Source organism: Jaculus jaculus, chromosome 15, assembly GCF_020740685.1.
Source record: "Jaculus jaculus isolate mJacJac1 chromosome 15, mJacJac1.mat.Y.cur, whole genome shotgun sequence".
NCBI classification, from domain to species: domain Eukaryota; kingdom Metazoa; phylum Chordata; class Mammalia; order Rodentia; family Dipodidae; genus Jaculus; species Jaculus jaculus.
Genome location: NC_059116.1, coordinates 28,053,277 through 28,073,473, shown reverse-complemented (window position 1 = coordinate 28,073,473; position 20,197 = coordinate 28,053,277). Strand labels below are relative to the sequence as shown.

The 20,197-nt window shown below is 41.5% G+C and overlaps 1 protein-coding gene across 1 annotated transcript in view; it reads left to right on the top strand.

Moving 5' to 3' along the window:
* Nucleotides 1-20,197, top strand: part of Chst9 (carbohydrate sulfotransferase 9) — a 297,984-nt gene that overhangs the window by 158,632 nt on the left and 119,155 nt on the right. The gene's annotated exons all lie outside the window — the stretch shown is intronic.

The following is a 20,197-nucleotide window of genomic DNA, read 5'->3' as shown; positions in this document are numbered from 1 at the left end:
GAGTGAAACCCTGCCTCAAAAACACAAACAAAGAAAACATTCAGTTTCTTTCTTATTGCTTTTGTTTTTTTCTAACAACCAGAAAATACTTTAAAGGTAACTATACTTTTGTTAGGGAACACTAGTCAGTAGAGTTATGAGGAAACCCCTGTACCCTGTCTGTCCACAGTGTGTCAATCTGTCTGATTTCCTGGACAAAATGAAGTCAAGAATAACTTATGGATAGAGGCCAGCTTATTGGTGAGGACCCTTGGAGGCACCTTGTCATTTCAAGGGACAAAGCTCATGCTCTTGGGAAAATCTGTATTGAAGAAGTTGTCCAACTTATCAAGATTGAAACATAAGCTTTGCCAGTACCATTGTAAATTTACCCACAATCAGTCCTTGATGCTGGATGGCGTGGGTGATCTACCTTTAGGTAGGACATCGTCGGTGTCACTGTTCCTGACTTTCTGCCCCGATATCCATATGTATCATCCATGGTTCATTCTCTTCAGAGCCTCTGCTTTGCCTGCCTGATAAGATCATATCACCCTTGTTTAATGCCAGGTCTATCTCTCAGTCTATTCCCATCTTATGGCAATAGTAGGAAGGGAAATCATATAATGTAGAATATATATATATATATATATATATATATATATATATATATATATATATACACATACACAAACACACACACATATATATATACAATCCTCATGGGGACAACCAGCATCACCAACAAAGAGGGTCCCTTTGGACGAGGGGCAGGGATGAGGGTAAGGATGGTACCAACAGGCTACTCACATACTGAGTTTGTCCATAACTAATAAAAAAAACAACAGCATAAAATACAGAGAATTTTTACTAAGAATTTTAATATATGAACATATTGTCATTTGACCATATTCCTTTCCCATATTTTTGTCCTGTCTCCTTAACTCCCATGCCACTGAGGACATTTCTCTTTCAAGGTAGCCCTTCTTCTGTTTTGTTGTCTCATTCCTTTTTTCTGTCCCCGTTTGAAGTAGTGTCTCACTCTAGCCCAGGCTGACCTGGAGTTCACTATGGTGTCTCAGGCTGGCATTAAACTCATAGTAATCCTCCTACCTTGGCCTCCTAAGAGCTGGGTTTAAAGACATGTGCTACCATGTCCGGCTGATTTATTTTGCCATTTTCTGTCCTCCATGTCAAACTGTTGTGCTCAGAATTGTGCAGGTCTTGTGGGGGGTGGATATCCGTAAACACTGTGGAGTCATAAAGGCTTCACTGAGGTCATGTCAGGACGGTGCTCCAAAGTACTCTGCCCCACTCCTTCCCTGTGGCTCCCACAGCGTTTCCCAAGCCTTGGAGAGTGTGTTAGATATCTCAGTTAGTGTTGAGCTCATGACAGGCTCTTGTTTTCTACTTTGATGAGTTTCCCAGTGTCAACTGCCATCTCCACTGAGATGGTTAAGAAGAGTTTTCATAAAGAAAAATGCTTCATAAAATATGGTTTAGAAAAAGCTATGTTAGAGGTTTACTAAGGTAGGCGATAGAGACACCATCTATTAAGTATGTATCATTCCAGGCTTTCAGATTCAGTTAGCTATTAAGTAAAGAATAGCCCTAGTGAGTGGAGTGCTCAGTGCAGATGACAATGAGGCATTCTGAGAAGTTGCTTGCTTTGCATCAATAATATTAGAGCAGCCCTAAAGTTAGAGATGACTTATTTATTTGCATTGCAAAAAATTCTAAGTTCCCTGTAGAAAACAATGTCGTTTTTTTTCAAACTACTAAAAAGGTGGAATTTATTATTGGAAATTTAGCAAGTGGTAAATAAAACATCTGCTTTGCAAGCTCAGTCCCTCACTGCCTACTTTTGATCAGGCTTTTCACTCCTCAGAAATGTTGTGAATCAGCAACACTGCCACATTCAAATGTCTTCATGCGTACTGAGCATACAGCAAGCACTCTGAGATAAATGCTGAGCAAAACCTTCCACCTGCATGTGAATAACACATTCACCTTCTCATATGTTACTTATTAATCAACTAAAAATTTTCAAGTAGATGCAACATGAGCCTGATTTATTTTTTTATTTTTTGTTAATTTTTATTTATGTATTTGAGAGTGACAGAGAGAGAGAAAGAGTGAGTGAGAGAGAGAGAGAGTGAGAGAGGGTGGGTGTGCCAGGGCTTCCAGCCACTGCAAATGAACTCCAGACACGTGTGCCCCCTTGTGCATCTGGCTAACATGGGTCCTGGGGAGTCAAGCCTTGAATCGGTGTCCTTAGGCTTCACAGGCAAGTGCTTAACCGCTAAGCCATCTCTCCAGCCCAAGCCTGATTTATTTTGCTATCACTTCTATATGCTACCAAGTCGTAGAACCTCAGAACCAATGCACAACAGACTTAATCTGTCTTAAGTTTAATGATCAATGACCAACGTTAAACATATAAAGCAAGCAGCAGAGATTCTTTTGAGTAAATTTTTATTTCTTAAAAATGGTTGCAAGCTAATATACTTTCTGAATTTCATTCTGACTTCTTGAATCATTATTCAAGTTGTTATGCATTGGAATCAAATTCAAAAATGTTCTTCATCCTAACTTGTTCTGTCTCACCAAAACTCCTTTCCTTGACATCATCATGTAAAATTATGATGGTAATTTCACATTGGTCTTGGTGGGATTGTTTACATAATTTAAGTTACCAAACACTGTTAAACTGGGGCCTTTTCAGTGTTAGAGCTTGGCCTGTCCACCTATAAATTTAATGTTGTGTACATCAAAGTGTGACCATTCCTCACCATGGTGCAAGTGTGGTAAAGACAAGGGAATGCATTCAGTTGATAGATATCAAAGTGAGAGCTTGAACTCAGACTCATGTCCTCAGTTAGCCTAAAGCAGGCCCATATATGTGATGAAAACATAAGTACATTGTTCTTTCCTCATGTCCTATGCCCAAATGGTCAAGATTCGTGCATGAGTCAGGATTCTCCAGAAGAACAGAATTTATAGAATGATTACATATTATCAAGGGAATTTATTGGAATAATTTACAGGATATGGGATGGTGACCCAATAAGAGTTTTCTGCAGTCTTGAGAGTCAAAGAACCCAATAGCTGCTCTATCAAGTCTGGATGCAGGCTGGAGAGTCAGAGAACCCACTTGCTGTGGGATGCCCCAGCATTCCCAGTCTGGCACTGAAGGCCTGGTGGACTCCTGAAGAGTGGCTGGTCTTCAGTTCTCATTAGCAGGTTGATGAAGCGGAGGGCCAATATTCATGAAAGATAGCAGCATGGTAGGTGAACTCACCAGCAAGCACACAGGCACCCAAGCAAAAGGCTTTGTGTTTTCTCAGCTTCTTCATGTGAAGTCCACCATGGAAAGAAACACCCACTCTGCAGAGAAAGGTTTTCCTCCTGCATCAGTCCATCCTGGAAACACCCTCAGAGACCTGCCTAAGAGCATGTGTCTTACTTAATCCCTCATCTGATCAAGTTGACAACCAAACTCGACCATCACAATTCATAGAAAGTCGTGTGTTTATACATCATCTAGTACTATGTTACCAGTTTTATGCTCTGGCCTCACCAGCAATCTGTCTCCAGCATATTTGCTTTTTTCTTTTTTGGTTTTTCAAAGTAGGGTCTCACTCTAGCCCAGGCTGACCTGTAACTCACTATGTAGTCTCAGAGTACATATTTGCTTTTTCAAGCAGCTTTCTTAGACAATTTACTCTCTGAGTTGTGGTAGTGATTTCTATTTTTAAAAATTGCCAATTTTCTCTGGCTTTATGGTTTTAGAACAATATTTTTTTTCAGTTGAAATAAAGCCTCTTAGATAATTTTTTCCACCCACAAAAGGGAAGACTTACACTTGAGCTGTTTGTTTTAAAATTTTGAAGTTTATTTTTAAATGAACTTCATTTTCCAGGCAGTTGAATTGATGATAGAACATGAATAACAGCACAGCTGTGGCACATAATTTTGACAATACCTTAAATCTTGTTGTGTAGAGTCTGTGTTTAGAGAATATGCTTATGCGACCTGAACAAATCTGAAACGATAAGTCCTAATGTGAGGGAAATTGCCATGTCATACCACATGGTCAGTTATGAAAACATCTCTGTGAAATCCGACACACACCCATTTGTCTGATGTTTAATTTGGATTGTTATTACGGTAAGCAGGACAGAACGTATTTGAATTCCATTGACACTTGCAACATGACCTTCTTTGGATGGCAAAGAAGAAATATTATCTTGTGCTACAACACAATAGATTTCACCTTAAAGAAGTGTGCCTTATATAACTGAGACACTTCCGTCAGTGGTCTTCAGACCGAGAAGATGAAATGAAGGTTCATAGTCTGTATTTGGCAAAAATTACTTTAGGCTTTATTCTTCAATTAAATATTCCAACGGAAGACCTGACAAGAAATTCTTAATTAAAACAGTAACTCAAGCAAAAATGGACTTTCTTTCATGGCAAGTCTGCTGACTTACACTTGTGACTCCAGCACTAGGATGACTGAGGCAGGAAAAATGCAGATTTGAAGTCACCTTGGGCTATGAGGAAAGATGTTGTCTCAAAAAAGAACTATAAAATAAAAATGAACTTTCAAGAGCCAGGTAATCTTATTAGGCAGTAAGGAACCAAACAGTTCTCAACAAGATTGTGCCTATGCTAATTTGAAATCCTTGTGAAAGTTTCAGGTAGCACATTTTGTGTGTGTATCAGTCTGTAACATAAGTGAATTATGAACATACAAGTGTATACAATACACTTCTTTCTGACATGACCTGGGAATGGAGCATTCAAGGTAAGCACATGTTTTGACTAGCTAAAAGTGCCACATACACAAAGGTTGAAAATTTCACACAGAAATAGAATACCCATGACCCTTAGAGTTTCTTGTGAAAGGAGTCTTAAGCCATAACTGATTTTCCCACAGGGATAAAAATGAGGTTGTATTTCTAACCAAGAAACTGATGCCCAATGTGGATTTTTTCTAAACAAAAATGACCACAAACATTTTAATCAACAGTAAATGATATGCTTGTATGCTGCATAACTTAAAACTTTTCCTAGTGAATGTGTGTCACTGGAGCTGAGCGACACAGAAATTAATCACGCAAATGGCCCTGTTATTTCACAGAAAAATCTCCAGATAAGAGGATTTTCAGGATAGCAGAGGAGCCACAAGGCTCTGTACAGACATAAAACACCTAAATCCTGCTTACCCCAGAAGCAGGTTATGACTTCAGAGGCAGCTGAAAAAAAAAAAAAAAAAAAAAAAAACCCTCTAATGAAGCTCAGCCTTGTTAGGGGAGAAATGAGCAGCTGTGGAAGGGAGGGGCCCATTGTAGAGACCAGGAAATGCTCGCCAGTTCTTCATTCACAGGCAGACCAAGAGACTTGTGAACATCGATGGTCAGTGCAGGATTGATTATAGACAGGCTAATTTTCTTCAAGGCGATCTCAGTGGCAGGCTTCTTTCGGATTATTTGTAGGAGAGGATGATTCTGATTGTGGCCTTGTCATTGTTTGAGCATCTTTCCTCAGAGAAGGGTTCTAATACTCTCTACCCTTGGTCTCTCACACTTACTACGTTATAGCTTTAGAATGACCTAGTTATGGCAATGACTGTCCATTTCCAATGTATTTATCACTGTAAAGAAACAACCTACATTCCCCAGTTCAATGTGCTCCTTTTGTCCTTAAACTATCCCTCAATAGCTGGTTTCCCTTTTCTCTGAAAAAGATACCTTTATTCCCCCCTGACATAAAGAGAATAACATAACATTAAAAACCTGATTTCACTTAATGACTTTTTTTCTTATTTTCACTGGCCATTTTTCTACTTATCTTGCTTAAGCACTTTTATAATATTCATCCAGGAAGCAGTGATAAGCAACTGTGAACTACATTAAGTTTAACATTTTTAATTGACCTTCATGGTGTCTAGAAATACACTAAATCTTACTAGGGTAATATAGATACTTTTCGGAGAGGGTTTTTTATTTTGTAATTATCATAAAGTATACGGTTGCCATTATCGTGGTGAAATGGTTTAGTGTCATTAAATACATCTTTATTGTTCTGCTAACTATCAGCACTATTCATCCACAGACCTCTTCATGTGAACTGAACTCATTGGAAAATAATTCCTCATTCCTCTACTCCCTAACTCCTGGTGAAAACCATTCTTCTTTCTAGCTCTGAAAGCACGATGACTCCATTAAACTATAATCATAGTGGCATAGTTGTATGTACAAAATGGTGAGGTTCATTTTGACATTGTCATACGTATATGTAATGGGCGTGTATTTTTACTCTTATTCCTCAAATTTCCTACATGTACTATATGCTGGAATTTCCTTTCATCTGCAAATTAAATAATATCATGTTGGAGATATATCCAGCACTTCCTTTATCTATTTACCTCACATGGTGTCTTGAATCAGTTGTCCTTTGTAATTCCATGTGATTTGAATGCTTGGTCCCAAGCTGGTGGAAATTTGGGAGGTGGAGCCTTGCTGCAGAAGTTATGTTGCTGGGGGTGGGCTTTGGGGTCAGTCATAGTCCAGCTTCCCCTTTGCCAGATCTCAGCTTACTCTTTGTGCTTTCTGCCACCTGCTGTGGCAAGAAGTGATACCCAGTCTCTGCTTAACCATCCTTTCTCTGCCATACTGAAACTTCTCCTCAAGGCTGTAAGACAAAATAAATCCTTCCTCCCATCAGCTGCTTTTGGTTGAGTACTTTGTCCTAGCACTGAGAAGGTAACTGCAACACTTCCTGAGGGATATTTGAATTTTATTTCCACCTTTGGACTATGTTAAATAATGTTGCTATGAACATGGATGTAAATTGTCTCTTCAAAACCATACTTTCAATTTTTTTATTATGCGCTCATAAATTACATTGTTAAGTGATATGGCATCCTGTCCTATCCTAAGATTTTAACTTAGTATACCACATGTGAAGGTTTATCTTTTTAAATTTATTTTTATTTATTTATTTGAGAGAGAAAGACAGGGGGGCAGTGGAAGGGAGAAAATGGGCAAGCTAGGGCCTTCAGCCACTACAAATGAACTCCATAAACATGTGCCACTTTGTGCAGCTGGCTTACCTGGGTCCTGGGGAATGGAACCAGGGTCGTTTGGCTTTGTAGGCAAGTGCCTTAACCACTAAACCATCTCTCCAGCCCATGAGAGTCTATCTTAAAGGTCAGTTTGCCTGGATTTGGAGTCATCTACAAGACATACCTATGGGTGAGTCTCTGGATAACTAAGGACATAAGACCCACCCTGAAGGTGGGTGAATGACACCATCTCATGGACTGGGGTCCCTGATTGAACAAAAATAGAAGAAGGAGAAAGCAAGCTAAGCAGCAGCATTGATTTCTCCTCTCCTCTCCTCTCCTCTCCTCTCCTCTTCTCTCTCTCTCTCTCTCTCTCCCCTTCCTGACTGCAGATGTAATGTGAACATCCACCTCGTGCTTCCTCTGCCATGACGGACTGTACCCTTAAACTGGGAGCCAGAATGCACCCCTTCTTCTATAAGTTGCTTCTTCCATGTATTTTGTCACTCAATGGTCAGAGTAACAAGTATAGGAAATTTGTGCCAGGGGTTAGATTGTTGTGACGATAAAGTGGATCATGTAGTTCATAGATCTTTGGAACTGTTTCAAAAGAGAAATGCAGAAGAGCTTGGAACTTTGGACTAGCAAAGCCCTGTAAAGCTGTGAGCAGAGCTTAGTATGACTTTCTTGGGGGGATTGGAAAACCACAGTGACAAGGGAAATGCAGACTCTGCAATCTCGGCTCTTGAAGTTTGAGAGGCGGAAAGGAGCTATATCAGGAACCAACCTGTTGTTAGATTCTGTCGTAGATTTTGACTGTGTTCTGTCCATATCCCAAGAACATGAATGAAGCTGAATTTAAAAATGGACCAAGTTGATTGGCAACAAAACTTCCAAGACAGCATAGCATTCAGTCTGTTTGTAGAGCTGATGTTCATTATGCTTATCCAGGTTTATTGGCAGAGTACAGAAAGGCATGAAAACTGTGCATTATGGTGACAAAAGCAGCGAGACAAAGTGTAAAGATACAGACAGTGTGTGTCTGGAGAAAGCAGATCAATGCCATTAAAGAGAAACCTTGAACTCTAGGACAATAGGAATGTTGTCTTGAGGGCAAGACTGGTAAAGCCTCCAGTTTACAAAAATACAGATTTCCTTGAAAGGAAGGATCCTGACTGGGGAATGCCAGTGGAGGGATTTCCAGCTTGAAAATAAATGGCAAGGGAAATATTTTCCTAGATTCAGCCATGTAGGCACACAGAAGGCACAATGGCTATAGACCGGACCACGTATTGAGCTGTAGCAATCATACAAAATGCAAAGGTGAGGGGTTACAGAGAGTTATGCCAGTGTTCTAGTAATAGACTAAAGCCTATGAATGTATGAGTAGATTGAAGTCCCTGCAAGGAGTCACCCAGGGTCCACTGTATAAAGCTCTGAAGGTACAACCCAAGTTGCAGTGGATTCCTCAGGATAATGGAGATGACCACTGGACATCCAGCCAGCTAAGGTGAGAGAGAGACTGAGAGACTAAGTGTGCTGCGGATGACAGGCTGGAGGGCAGGAGCTATCCAAGGCTGTTGCTGCCCAGCTGATGCCAACTTGATCCCCAGGTGCCCGACACAGAGCTTCAGGATGTGCTGTTTCCCCTGCCAGGTTTCAGTCTTGCTTTGGACCAATTACCTTCCCTCTTTAGAATTGTGATATTTTTTTCCTCTGTCATTATGTATTAGAATTATGTAACATTTTTATTTTTATAGGGGCTCACAATAAAGAGTTTGAGCAGCAGTTAAGACTTTGGACTTTGAACATTCAAGTGGTGCTGGGACTCAAAGACTATGGGGACTTTTGAAATTGGAGCCCATGCATTTTGTATTATGAGATGATCATGAGGACATGGAAGTCAGGAGTGAATGAATGTTGTGGTTTAGGAGATGCGTTTGGGTGACAAGTGGACAAGGGTTGGACCTATCATAGTTAAGCCTCATTGTCAACCTGACTCTCACCTTGGAGACACACATATAGGTATGTATCTGAGACACTTTCCAGAGGAGCTTAACCAAGGACAGAAGATTCCTGTGAATATGGGCAGTACTATGTTGTAGGCTCATGTCCTATATTGGATATACTTTTTTAAGGAGACCATTTTTAAAGAGAGACCATCAGTTTCTGTCTCTCTCTGCTTCCTGACTAAAGATGTCATGTGACTGGCTGCTCATACTCCCACCTTCATGTTTTCCCTACAGAAATGGACTCTCCCCCCTCAAATCAGGAGCCTCAATAAACCCCTCCTTTCTAGAGTTGCTTTTGACAGGTGTTTTGTCACAGAATTAGGAAAAGTAACTAATAAACCATATTGCAAAGACCCCAAATTTCACAATTATTGTTGCTGCTCCTGGTTATTTTTTTTTAACTCTCTCTTACATTGTTCTGCATTAGCAACGCCCAATTGCTATGCAAAGCACTGTCATGGGGTAATAGATGCAAATTTAAATGATTCAGTAGCTACATTTCAGACAGATTTTTAAAAGGTGAAATAATTTAATAGCATACTATTTAAATCAATATATTAAAGCACTCCCATTATAGCCCATAATTAAATTGCTAGATAGGACATATGTGCTAACCATGTACTACAGTAAAGATAACAGAGGATATTCTGCAACAGTGAAGAAATATGCCACACTAAGCCTATAAGATTATAAGTCACAGACCAAAACATTTACATTGCTCTGTTTTTAATCAAAATTTAAATGAATTAATATGCAATTTCATTTCTGACCTGGGCTGGTCTGATGTGACTAGCCCAGCTCAGAAATGAGTGGCTGGTGGCTCCCATATTGAACACTACACAGTTCAATACCATTTGTGCTCTGGGCTTGGACCTGTCTAAAGGCAGGGACTTGGGCCTTCGTCCCCAGCATTGCCTCTTCATCTATCACATAGAAAGTGCTCCAAATGAATATACGGGGTGACCATCTGTTCACCAGCTCCACTGAGTAATCCCCATTAATCCAGTCACTGAAAGACACTGGAGCCTTGCTGAGTGGCCCTAGAAAAGCAATACTCTGATGCTGAGATGATCTTTGAGAGACTAAGGTTCTGTTTGCTCTGTTTCTGAGTTCAGATTTGAATGAAATGGGAAGATGTGCTAAAAACAATTAAGATTGCTGATGTGGTTCTGTGTTTTGGCCATGGCTCCTCTGAGCCCATGAAGAGCACATTTACTTTCAAGAACTGAAAGTTGCTTTGCCAGGCGTGATGCTGAAAAAGTGGTCAGACATTTCCCTAAGGAAAGATGTCCCTAGGAAGGTGGGAAGGTTACAAAGGTGGGGCAAGAGAAAACAAGAGTCATGTAGCATACATGTACAAGGCATGATTATCCTACATGGTGTATTTGAGTAGGTGCTTTTCTCTAACATCCCCAGGGCAATAACTTGTCGGGCACTATCACGCACAGGCTGGAGCTGATCTGAGCTGCCAGGCATGGATAAGGACCCCTCAGAATACAGGAAGCCACTTCTTCTCCAAGCCCGGCACACCTGAACTTAGGCTTTGCCCTGTGACCTTTGGCCAGTTGCCTAGGAAACTCCTTATCAGCCAGCAGCCTTCACACAGCCCATCCCCCTGAGACCCTCTTCCCGCCACTATGTAGATCACCTGACTCTCTCCCTACATACTGCACCTGACTCTCCCTACATGCTGGAATGAACGTCCCTAGGCATCAGCTAGCAGCCTTCAAACCCACCAATCCCCTTAGGACCCTCTTCCTGCTCTCAACTGCATAGAAACCTATTTCCTTGACAAATAAAGTAAGCTGTTCACTGAGACTGCCTCCCAAAAGTGGTTCTTTCATTGAGCTCACAGCCACTCAAGACCCTGCTATCCACGGTTGCCTGGATGACTTCAGGGAACTGCAGCCTCAAGGATACAGGGACCCACAATAACTCTGGAAGTTATAATGTACACCATATAAATTTAAATTAAGGCATTCCAATTCAGTTTGGAAGATAAGTTATTCACTTATCCATTCACTTATAGTGGAATTATTAAAAAGAATTTAATATTTACCTCAATAAATCAAGGACAGGATACCAAAAGTACATATGCCAATATCCCAGTGCAAAAGTCTAGAATATTTTTAAATGTTTATTTATTTTGGGGAGAGAAAGAGAGAGGAGAGAATGAGTATGTCAGAATCTACTGCTGCTATAAACAAACTCAAGACTCATGCACCCCTCTGTGCATCTGGCTTAATATAGGTGCTGGAGAATCCAACCCAGGCCATCGGGATTTGCAAGCAAATTCCTTTAACTGTTGCACCATCTCTCCAGCACAAAAGCACAGAAAATTTTAATGTAAATTTAAATCCATTCCTAGAATTTAATTTACTTTTCTGGTGTTTATTTAGAACACAGAAAAAAAATATTTTTCTCCTTTCCAGGAAGAATCAGGTCAAAAGACAATTAATTTTTTTTTCTGTGCTACACAGAAATCTTTAAACAACAGCTTCCTAATATATGTAGATGAGAGCGTGGCTTCGTGCTGAAGTCCCAGTAATGTCTTGTTCTTGCTTTTCTAATTATATTGCAATGTTTGAGTTTCTCTGAACTTCTCAGGAAGCATTTAACACACATGGTTTGCTGCGATGTTTTATTGTCTGAATGGCTTAAAAATTGGCAGTAGCCAACGTCTTTGAGAGATTGTAAGAACTTAAACAAACAAAAATTAAATGACCCTAGAATGATGGATTTCATTACCTTCTGCTTTTAAATAATGTATAATGGTCAGTTGCAGAAATAGACGCCTCAGCCAGCTTCCACTTATTATCTTTTCTCTTTGAAAACTACTGGGTTGTGTCCAGAATAAACATCAGAAGAGCTAGCATAATAGAAGTTAGGAGTCAAACTCTTCACCAACAGGTGATCAGATTTAACATTGTCACTTCTGAGAAAGTGTCAAAGGCAGATCTCTGCTCTAGGTGAAAAGATTTGCATATAAGGCAGTAGCTAGGAGGGTACACAGAATTCATATTTGCTGATAGAAATGTAAATGCTGAGGCTAAGATGTGACTAATTTAGATTTTTTTCAAACTATCTGAGTCCAGAATTTTATAGGCACACAATATATTTCAGTGTGTTTAATGATGCCTTAGAAGGACCTGTGTCAATGACAAGGAAAGTGTCCCTACACACAGAGTGTGGAATGACTCAAGAACACTCAGGTCTACTTAAAAAAAAAAAGCAGCAAAAATACAGCAGCTATTCAGCAATCCCTAGTTTCTCCTCCTCCAGCACTCAGAACATTCTAGAGATATGCCATGTACAACATCATACCTACAGTTAACAGTGCATTCTAAAGTTATGCCATGCACAATATCATATCTACAGTTAATACAGTACTGGATTACACACTGAAGTCTGGTTTAAAAGGTATTTTTCACATTTAGTGTTCTCACCACAATAAAAGCACGATGTAAAAAATAGATATATTGACTTCACAAGTTCCATCTGGAAGATGACTCATTTTAGGAAGTAAACAAAATGCCAAATCTGATGTTAAGTAGCCTGGTCCTTTGCTTAGGTTTATTAGAATATACTGGGCCTACTCAGTGGGTGGGGAGTTTTGACATCACATGGTTCTGTTTAAAGAGAAGTGTGATGAAATTAAGTCAAGTTTGTAGAGCGGGGGGTATAACTCCCAAAGAAAATCATGTGTTTTTCAAGTGTAAGGACCCAGAACCCACATAATAAAATATTGCTCTGGGCTGAACAGATCATGTTTGATTCTCCAGATCCCATGTAAGCCAGATGCACAGACACACAAGCATGCAATATCACACATGCACACAATGGGTGCAGGTGTCGGGAGTTCATTTGCAGTGCCTGAAGGCCCTAGCGTGCCCATTCTCTTTCTCTCTCTCTTTCTCTCATAAATAAAAAGAAAACTGTCCTGGATGGTGATGCATGTTTATAATCCCAGTGCTGGGGAGGTAAAAATAGGAGGATCTCTGAGACCCATTGTGCAACCAGTCTAGCCTAACTGATGAGCTCCAGGCCAGTGAGTGACCTTACATCAAAAGAACAGCACCTGGCTGGAGAGTTGGCTTAGCAGTTAACACATTTGCCTGCAAAGCCAAAGGATCCTGGTTCAATACTCCAGGACCCATGCAAGCCAGATGCACAAGGGGGTGCCTGCATCTGGAGTTCGTTTTCAGTGGCTGGAGGTTCTGGTGCATCCATTCTCTCTCTCCCTCTATCTGTCTTTCTCTCTGTGTCTGTCGCTCTCAAATAAATAAATAAATAAATTAAAAAAATATTGTGCATTGTACTATATGCCTGTGGTACTGGCTTTAGGGAGACAGAGACAAGGAATCCCTGGGGCTTGCTACCAAGCCACTCTAGTGTAATGAAGTGACTGTAGGTTCAACAAGAGACCTTTCCCAAAGAATAAGGTGGAAAGTGACTAAGATATCTGATGTCATCCTGTGGCTTCCACATACACCAGTATACACAGTTACATGCATACTTACAAACATGCCTAAACACATATGAATGCGCATGCACACATGAACATACAGCACACATTCATGCACATACAGAAAGAGAATAAATGAGGTTTTATATTTTTTCAGTGTTTCCCCATATTTGAACATATTTGTGAGAAAACACTGAAGGGCTGTAACAAAGTCCAGTGGTCATGGCTTTGATTCCCATTTGTGAAAACCCTACTGTGTTACATTAGGTTTCCAGAAATCTGGGCAAGCAGATTGTACGATCCAGACAGGTCTGGCAAGCAGAGAAACAAGAGGGATTTTGTTTTTACGATCCATCTTTCTTGGAGACAAGGGAGTTATACCTCTTTGATATGTACAAACAAAACAGGCTCCTATTGATTCTCTGCTCCATCAGAGTAGTCAGTGTGGGCTGTTCTATTCACAAATGGACCATCCAGTGCCTATATTAATCTGCATACAAAATATGATTTACTCTGTTAGACTACCAAGAACCATATGCATTTGTAATTCTTTCCTCTGAATGCAACGATCAATATATAGCACTTTTACTTTACAACTTTTTCCAACTTTATTGTAGTATAATTAACAAAGAAAAAAAATATGCAAGCAACATGTACAAATGGATGTTTGAATATATGTACACATTGTGGAAAAATCACCATGTAAAGCTAATTATTATATGTATAACCTCACATCAGTATTGTAGGTCTGTGCTTGTGTGTACCTGAGACCTACTTTTCATGCAAATTGGAAGCATATGAGATGTTATTGTTCACTGTTGTCACCATGCTACATATCACAGCTACAGAATGTGCTTGTTTTAATTTCAGCATGGTGAAAAAAAAAATACCTGAGGGAAAAAAAACTCTTTCACAAGAGAGAAGATTTATTTTTGGCTCACAGTTTCAAAGGTTTCAGTCCACAGACAGTGACTCCATTATTTCTGGGCCTGTGGTGAGATCGTGCATCATAGCAGAAGGGCTTGGTGCATGTGCTGTGCTCTCCTCAGGGTGGACAGGAAGCAGAAAAAGAAACAGAGAGGTGCCGGGGATAAGAAATCCTCAGAGGTATGCTCCCAGTGACCTGCTTCCTCCAACCAAGCCCCACTGGCAAAACTTCTCATCCCTCCCAGAATAATGGTGCAAGCTGGAGACTGTTGCAGTTAATTTCACATTGCTGGGATGCCCGACAAAAGCAGCTGGTGGGAGGAAAGTAGTTTACTTTGGCTTTCAGTCTCAAGGGGAAACTTCATGATGGCAGGGGAAAGAATGGCATGTGCAGAGGCTAGACATCACTTCTGTTACAGCAGACAGGAAACGGCAGGAGAGAGAGCCGAACTCTAGCAAGGGGGACTGGCTGTCCAATACCCCTAAGCCTGCCCCCAACAACACACCTACAGCAAGGCTCTGCCTCCCAAAGTACCACCACCCAAGCACCAGACACTCCAAACACATGAGCTTATGAAGGACATCTGATTGACACCACCATAGAGACCAAGCCTTCCTCGTGTGAACCTGTGGAGGACATTTCATATTCTAACTATAACAGTATTTATTTTGCGTAACTAAGACGTTTTCTCCTCTAACATTTCATGTCTAGCTCATCTCCAACCTCCAGCCACAACCAGCCTGTACTGCTTTTATGCAATCAGAGATCTGATCATGTGGCCTGGAACTCACTAGGTAGCCCAGGTTGATCTCAAAACCATGGCAATGCTCCTGCCTCACCTTTCAAGTTCTAGAACTGCAGAAGTGAGCTACCATATCCAGCTTATTTCTGTACCTGTGTTACTGTGTTTAGCATAATACCTGGCAGGTTTATCTGTGTTGGCATGAGTAGCAGGATGTCCTTGTGTGTGTATGTATGTGTATATGTGTGAATGTAAATGTATATGTACGTGTGCATGTGTGGATGTCTGTGTATGTGTTTACATGTGTGTATGTTTGTGTATTTATGTGTGTGTATGAATTTATATGTGAGTATGTGTATGTGTGTGAATTTATGTGTGTATTTGTATATGCACATGTGTGTATGCATGCATATGTGTGTATGTGTGCATGTGTATGCTTATGTGTATATGTGTGTATGTGTGTCTTCAATATTGTAAATGATGCTGTAACTATGTAAGGAACTCACTCAACTCAATAGAAAAGAAGTAATCCAGTTGAAATATGAGCACAGAATATAAACAGACAACCCCCACCAAAGCGCATACATATGACTGACAGGCATGCAAAGGGGGCTCAGAATCTCTTACTAGTATGGAAATTCGAATGATAACCTCAATGAGATATCACCTTACACCCCATAGAAAGGCTGGTATGAAAAACACAAAAGGCATCAGCAAAACCTGTGGAGATAAGGAGTGAAGGGAACCATTGCAGGATTGTGCGTTGATACAACCAGAGTGGAAAACAGTATAGAGACCCCCCAAAAAATTAAAACCAGAGCTACCTTATATTCCACAAACCCTACTACTGGATATACAGAGCCATTGAAATTAGTATGTCATAGTCACATGTTAAACTTTGTAACTGCCATGTCTAATTTTAAACTTTGTTTGGTAAACTAATCTTTGCTATTTTCAGTTGGTCATTATCTCATTAGCAAAGATGTAACAGAATTTGGAGCAGTTATGCAAAGGGTACCACACTAGCTAGTGTAGCAGACAGAGACTTTGTTGCAGAGACGGCATTTGAAAGGAATCCTATTTGATGTGGAGGAATCAGCCATGAGTGGGTTGGGGAGAAGAGGGTACCGCGGGGCGAGGCCCCAGCAGCTGGATGGCAGCGTCAGTGCCGCCGGAGCACCGTGAACAGCGTCAGCGTGTGAGCGGCCTGCGGAGTACGTGAGACCGTGTGTAAACGCGGTGGTAAAGAGTTCGGAATTTATGATATTTGCAAAGGAAAATCACTGGGGAATTTTAAGCAAAGGAATGAGGTGATTTTTTTTTTTTCTTTAAACATTCTGACTTGGAAAGAGATTCTAGAGAAAAAGAGATCATTTAGGAACTTGTTGAAATAGGCCAAGAGAAAAATGAAATGGGCTAGACCAGAGGGAGTTCAGTAGAAACAGTGAGAAGCTATGGGCTGGAGAGATGGCTCAGCGGTTAAGTGCTTGCCTGTGAAGCCTAAGGACCCTGGTTCGAGGCTCGGTTCCCCAGGTCCCACGTTAGCCAGATGCACAAGGGGGCGCACGCGTCTGGAGTTCGTTTGCAGAGGCTGGAAGCCCTGGCGCGCCCATTCTCTCTCTCTCCCTCTCTCTGTCCTTCTCTCTGTGTCTGTCGCTCTCAAATAAATAAAAAATAAAAATTTAAAAAAAAAAAAAAAAAGAAAGAGTGAGAAGCTAGCAAACGTTGATCATCACATGTGGATGGATTGGACTGGGGTGCCGGGCATAGAGAGGAGGGATAGAGACAGCCTGGTGAATGGCACCACCAGAGCAGGAGGGGCTCAAGGGGGCCAGGGCGAGGGAGGGGAAGCTGAGGAGTAAAGGAGATTGATTTCTACTTGTGCATCTTAAATGTGAAATGACACTTTCCTAACAAGCCAGGGTGCTTAATGGGCAACACTTCAATAACATAGACAACATATAATTACATAGACAGTGATATAATGGCGACACGATCCAAAGAATAATCAGTGGGCATGAGAAAGGTAGGCATATTGGAAAATTGTTTGAAAATAAAACCAAGACCTGCAGCATGTGAGGGAAGGCAAAAGCACCTTATGACACCCCCACCCACTTGGGGTGATTGGTATATTGTTCAAAGGAAGCATGGGGCAGCCTGGTTGGAAGAGACCAGAAGGACTTTCTATTTACATGGGTGAGATCCAGCATTCATGGATTTGGGAGTCAGAAACGTAAACATCGTCCTCATCAAAGCCAACAAAATGGATGAGAATACCCATGGGCCCATGGCACAAAAAGAACAAACAAAAAACACGTTTTTTCAGATCAAATAAAAGGCTTGATGTGGGATTATGCTGATTACAAAGTAATCACGAAAATGCAAAGAAAGCCCAGAGTGCAAGCGTGCTCCCGAATCAAGCATCTTATTTTATAAGTATAGCAACTCCTTCTCCAAAATCTACAGGGAGGCCGCATTAGATGAGTGCCAGTTTTCCATCCAAAGAGAGTGCTGTCCATGAGGTTGATAAATAATTCAGAAATGGAGACTTCAAACTTGCAATGTGGTCAAAAGGTGATATACCTTTATCTCCTGATGAGTGTCTGGGTTGTATGACTAGATGGTTCAACAATCATAGGTAATTGAGGACAAGAAATAACAAGCTATTCTCTGACTTTCTTTCTCTTTCTCTCACCCTCATTAAAAAAAAGAGATTGCTTAGTGGTTAAGCACTTGCCTGTGAAGCCTAAGGACCCCAGTTCGAGACTCCATTCCCCAGGACCCACGTTAGCCAGATGCACAAGGGGCACACGCATCTGGAGTTCGTTTGCAGTGGCTGGAAGCCCTGGTGCGCCCATTCTCTCTCTCTATCTGCCTCTTCCTCTCTCTGTCACTCTCAAATAAATAAATAAAAATAAACAAAAAAAATTTTTTTAAAGAGAAAAAGAGGGGCTAGAGAGATGTCTTAGTGGTTAAGGCGCTTGTCTGTGAAATCTAAGGGCCCATGTTCAACTCCCCAGATCCCACATAAGCCCGACATACAAAGTGACACGTGCACAAGGTCAGGAATGAGCGCAAGGTGGCACACACGTCTGGAGTTCAATTGCAGTGGCTGGAGGTCCTTGTGCACCGCGCCCCACCCCCGTCATCAGAAAAATTTTAAAAAGGAAATAACAAGCTGGAAGTGGTAGATGCAAGCCTTTCTGACAGTGCGGCAAGGAGGGTGGTACTGGGCCATCACACAAACCTGCAACGTTCGACGCTGACTCCCCTGGCACAAAGCGGCCTCTAGACTAATAGGAGGTCTTGTGTCTAGGAGAAATTCCCTAGACTATCTTGTGCTAATTTTTCACTTAATAAATGAAGTGGATACAGCCCTAAGAGGTTCACTTCTTAAAGGTCATGCAGCTGCTCTGTGGTGAAGTCTGTGGAGTGTCGAAAGCATTCCTGTTACACCCTGTGACTTCTTCCAGAGCCCTTTTCAAAGGAAATGGAGCTAATTTTACATATGACCTTTGCACGTCATGAAGTTCCGTCTATTCCTGGAGGGAGGCGAGAGCAAAGGTTGTGGGGCGGGGCCTCAAACTGCAAGTCCCAGAGTGGAATCCCCGCACCACCCCTAAAGGTCATCCGGCCTTAACTGCTCTCACTCAGCCAGCTCCCTTCAGATTCATGATACGGAGGTGATAATAGTTTCATTTCCTGAAGTTATAAGGAAGAAGTGAGGAGACACCTTCCAAGAGCAGCTAATCCCCAGCTTATATGAAAGTCACAATAAATTTGCACAATTACTGTTTATTTGCTATCATTCACCTCCATCTTTTAGCGTGCAGGATGGAAACATTATTCACAAACCCAAATGCTTGTTGTTTAGATGTAGACTGTGCATGAAACAAATATCTGTTGAGGGGCTGGAGAGATGCCTTAGCGGTTAACGTGCTTGTCTCCAAAGCCCAAGGACCCAGGTTCAATTCCACAGGACCCACATAAGCCAGATGCACAAGGTGGTGCATGCACTTGGGGTTCGTTTGCAGTGGCTAGAAGCCCTGAGGCGCCCATTCTCTCTACCTGCTTCTTTCTCTCTCTCTCTCTCTCTCTCTCTATCTCTCAAGTAAATAAACATAAAATGTTTTTAGAGGGGCTGGAGAGATGGCTTAGCGGTTAAGCGCTTGCCTGTGAAGCCTAAGGACCCCGGTTCGAGGCTCGGTTCCCCAGGTCCCACGTTAGCCAGATGCACAAGGGGGCGCACGTGTCTGGAGTTCGTTTGCAGAGGCTGGAGGCCCTGGCGCGCCCATTCTCTCTCTCTCTCCCTCTATCTGCCTTTCTCTCTGTGTCTGTCGCTCTCAAATAAATAAATAATTTAAAATTTAAAAAAAAAAAAAAAATGTTTTTAGAAATCAAATATTTGTTGAGTGGATGATAAAGGAAGGAAGAAATGAAAGACAGGAGGGAGGGAAGAAGGAGGGATGGAGGCACAGAGAGACCATCCAGTACTGGAAGATCTTTCTTCATCATCTGGCTCATATCCTGAAATGTGGAAAGCTAACAGCTCTTTTTGCTGATGTTACCTGTTTTGTGATTTGTGAGTTATGCAGCCAGAACTTGCATCAGAAAGCAGGGAAGTTGGTGTGCCTCCATGTATCCATGTATTTTAAAGAGGGCAGGCACTGCCAGGAGTTGGCTGTGGTTTCCACCACTAAACTGCATTCTTGGACTTTTTAGACTGTACCTCTTAGGCACCTCTGAGGTCCCATAATAGGCTACTGAGAAGACAGGCAGAAGGCAGACATCTTTCTTCCATGAGTGTGCAAAGAGACACCTGGCAAAGAGGGTTTACACCACAGAAGCTGCCATGGACCAGGAGCTACAAGGTTTAAGAGTTACAATGTCACCTGGCACCTCTGTGACCTACACAAGTTACTGACATCTCTGAGCCATGCTTTCACCTTGACAATACAGACGGTGGCAGTGTATAACGGACAAAGGTGAGGAACGAGTG